Source organism: Apium graveolens, chromosome 11, assembly GCF_009905375.1.
Source record: "Apium graveolens cultivar Ventura chromosome 11, ASM990537v1, whole genome shotgun sequence".
Taxonomy (NCBI): Eukaryota; Viridiplantae; Streptophyta; class Magnoliopsida; order Apiales; family Apiaceae; genus Apium; species Apium graveolens.
In genome coordinates, this window is record NC_133657.1 from 162,872,110 (window position 1) to 162,876,651 (window position 4,542).

Genomic DNA, 4,542 nt, shown 5'->3' on the forward strand with positions numbered 1-4,542 from the left:
GTTCTGTAGGACCACAAGACTTTTGGGAGCTCGTCAGGCCAAGTTTTCTTGGTTTCTTCTAGTCTCTTTTCCAGACCCCGAAGTATGGTTCTGTTGGTTACTTCGACCTGTCCATTTCCCTGAGGGTGTGCAACCGACGCTCTTTTGTGTTTGATTCTGAGCTCTTTTAGATATGCTTCAAATTTAGACCCGACGATCGCGTCCATGAACTTGATACAATCCTGTTGGTTGATTGTCCTCATGGCTTTAGCTTCTGCCCACTTTGTCATGTAATCAATGGCTACCAGGACGTAGCGGAGGTCGCCTTTTGCTTGGGGGAAAGGGCCCATGATATCTATGCCCCATACAGCGAACAGGATAGGAGATAACACTGATGCTGGCAAGCTCGGGCTTTGTCTGGGGACATTGCTGAATTTCTGGCACTGAGAGCACTTCTGGACGTAAGTGACGGAATCAGAGTGTATCATGGGCCAGTAATACCCTTGCCTGATGATTTTGTAAGCTAGAGTTTTGGCTGCCAGGTGGTCTCCGCAGATGCCTTCATGAACCTCCCAGAGACAATAGTTGGCCTCCTCAGGATCTACATATTTCAAGGTAGGTGCGGAAAAGGTTCTTCTGTATAGCTGACCCTCTTCCAGGAAGAAACAAGCAGCTTTGTGCTTCAAATATATGGCCTTGTTCTGGTCTTCTGGGAGTGTCTCATCTCTTAAGTAAGCTATATAAGGGGTCATCCAATTGTCTGGGCTCCCGATGCACAGGACCTCATCTCACTCTGTGCTGGGTACTTTGAGTTCTTCGAAGTATACTGAACTAACGAGATCGGAGGAAATTTGCACGAGTTTGGACAGCTCATCCGCTTTGAAGTTCTCTTCTCTGTTGATCTGAAGTATGGTGATGTCGGGAGTGGCTTCCAAGATGCTTCGTACCATTGCCTGGTACTGTGCCAGTGTTGGATCTTTCGCGATATATTCTCCGGTGGTTTGCTTGACCACGATCTGAGAATCACTGTGGATGGTCATTCTCGAGACGCCGAGAGATTTCGCCAGCCTGAGCCCGGCAATGAGTGCTTCATATTCAGCCTGATTATTCGTTGCCTTGAAAGTGAAAGTTATTGCTTGTTGAACGGTGAAGCCCTCCGGGCTAATAAGGATGAGGCCCGCTCCGGACCTTTCGGCCGTGGACGACCCGTCGACATAGAGCTTCCAGGAATCCGTGACCGAGTTGGTTCTCTCCGGGGACATCTCTCGGGGTAAAGGTTGAGTACTTTCCGGGAAGGTGCATTCCATCACAAATTCGGCTAAGGCCTGAGCCTTTATTATCGTGCGTGGCACGAATTTGATGTTGAATTGACTTAGTTCAATGGCCCAGTTAACTAACCTTCCAGAGGCATCTGGTTTGTGAATGACCTTCCTGAGTTGCTGGTCCGTGACTGTTAGGAATATATGTGCATTAGTTTGATGATATGTTTAACAAAACACTTAAGTAGAAATCTAGTGTTTGTAGCCTCAACGGATAAGACCACTTTGGCTATCCGTTGATGGTGTAGCTTTACTTAGAAATAAGTCTAGTGTTGTAGCACATTTCAGTCTCTGAATTTGAGATATAATTCTTAAATATTGAGGGAAATTATAAGTCATGTTGACTACTAAAGGATATACAGATAGGAAGGCCAATTGTAAATATTTCATGCCTTGTAATTTTGTATAAATGAAATGGTGTCAACGGATAACTTAAAGACCTTCAACGGATGAGAAACAAAGCTTCAACGGATGTCTCTAAAGCTTCAACGGATAACATCCTTCAACGGATGAGTGCATCAACGGATAGAGCTTCAACTGCTAACACATCAACGGATAAAGCCATCAACGGATGAAGGCTTCAACGGATGTTCTGTTAAATAGCAGTTGACAAGTGGTAGTTGTACCTACAAACAGAGGCACATGGGTTGACAGAGACAACTGAGATGTGGTAGCCTATTTCAGGAACATCAGAAAAAGCAGCCGTTCTACTCTAGCATAAAGAGGCAATAGTCAACAATGCACTGGAGTAAAATGGAGAAGAAACAAGTGGAGAACTTATTTTATTATTGTATTTTTTATCTTTGTCTTCACTTGTAAACTTGGTGTTATATAAACCAAGTAGCAGCTAGTAATTAGAATAGAATTTTTCCAGAGCTGTTTAGAAAAATCTTGAGAAAAATTATCTAGTTTGTACTAGGATGCAGCTGTGATCAACTTCTTGAATCACAGATTTTCTGAAATACCATCTCTGGTGGAACAAACAAATCCACCAGAAAAGTTTTTAAGGTCTGTTGTGTTCTGTACTTTTGTGCTTGAATATATATCTGTCTGTATTAGCTTAAAGCAATTCACACACTTGTTTATCTTAAACACACAGCCTTTGAAACTGCTCAAAACTTGAAAAAGTTTTGAGATTTACATTCAACCCCCCTTCTGTAAATCTCATTGTTAGTTCACTAGGAATAACAATTGGTATCAGAGCAGGCTCTTGACACACAAAGAGTTTAAAGTTCTTGGAAACTAACAAAGATGAGTAAGAAGGATATTGGAGTAAAAATCCCAGTTCGTGACAAAGACAGTTATCACCATTGGAAGGTGAAAATGCACCTTCATCTACTCTCCCAAGATGAAGGTTATGTAAACTGCATTGAGAATGGTCCTCACATTCCCCATAAAGTAGCCACAGTTGCTACAGCCACAATTGTTGTTGGTCAATCCATTCCAAAACCTAGAGCAGAATGGACAATGGAAGACACAGAAGAAGTCAACAAGGATAAGAAGGCTATGAACATTTTGTTTAATGGTCTTGACAAGGATATGTTTGATAATGTGATAAATTGCACAACTGCCAAAGAGGTTTGGGACATAGTTCAGCTACTGTGTGAAGGTACAGAACAAGTAAAAGAAAACAAAATGCAGCTTCTCATTCAACAGTATGAGTATTTTCATTTTGAAGAAAATGAATCTTTAAATGACACATTCAATAGATTCCAAAAACTGTTGAATGGACTGAAGTTGTATGGTAGAGTGTACCAGGTGAAGGATTCAAATCTTAAATTTTTAAGATCCTTGCCAAAGGAATGGAAACCCATGACTGTCTCCTTGAGAAACTCTCAAGATTATAAGGACTTCACTCTTGAAAGATTATATGGAATCTTGAAGACTTATGAACTAGAGCTGGAACAGGATGAGGTATTGGAGAAGGGAAGAAAGAAAGGAGGTTCAGTTGCCTTGGTAGCTGACAATGAGAAAGAATGCAGACAAGAAACTGTGAGATCAACATTAAACTCCAAAGATGGCACAAGCAAATCAGAATCAAGCAAGGGTAAGGAGCAAGTTGCTGAGAATGAAGACAACTCCAACCAAGATGACTCTGATGGTATTGATGAGCATCTTGCATTTCTGTCCAGAAGATTTGCAAAGATGAAATTTAAGAAAAACACTAGATCCGCTAAACCTCATAAGAACATGGTGGACAAATCCAAGTTCAAGTGTTTCAATTGTGGTATAAGTGGACATTTTGCAAGTGAGTGCAGAAAGCCAACTTCTGAAAAGAAGAAATTTAACCAAGTAGATTACAAAAAGAAATATTTTGATCTGCTCAAGCAAAAGGAGAAGGCTTTCATTACTCAAGAAAAAGACTGGGCAGCTGATGGAGAAGAAGAGGATGAAGATGTGGAATATGTCAACTTGGCTCTCATGGCTGATTCTGAGGAAAATGAAGTTAGTTCATCAAGCAACCAGGCAATCACTACTGATTTAACACAGCTTACTAAAGAAGAGTGCAATGATGCTTTTAATGACATGTCTACTGAATTGTATCACTTGCGTGTGTCTCTTAAATCTCTTGCTAAAGAAAATAGTAGGATTAAAGAGAACAATCTGTTTTTAAGTAATAGAAATGCTGTGTTAGAAGATAAGTTGATTGACCTAGAGAAAACTAAGCTATATTGTATATCTGTTGAAAATGAACTAGCTGAATCTGTTAAGAAAGTAGAAATACTTTCTAATCAATTAGAGAGAGAGCAAGAGGTGATTAAAGCCTGGAAGACATCTAGGGATGTTAGTGCTCAAATTGTCAAGGTCCAAGGAATTGAATCATTTTGTGAGACTGTCTGGGATAAAAACAAAAAGAAAATGGAATTAATTGATGGGCTGTCAACGGATGTGGAATCAACGGATGATGAAAATTATCCATTGAAGGAAGAAAAGGAGCATCCATTGAAGGTTCCTAAATTAAAGCAGGCAGATGTTTCTAAAAGTGAAAATCTAAAGAAACTCAACAAAAAGTTTGGTTCAACTTTCAAGAACTTTGTCAAAGAAGAAGCAAGCACATCCAAAGATTTCAGTAAGGTGAATATAGGACACATGACCTTAGAACAGTTAAAGAATAGGCTCAAAGTGGTTGAGAATAAAAAGGAAACTAAAAGGAAATCTAATAGAAATGGGAAGGTAGGGGTTAACAAACATAACAATTACACACCTGATAAGTATGCTCCTAGGAAAAGCTGTGTGCATTGTA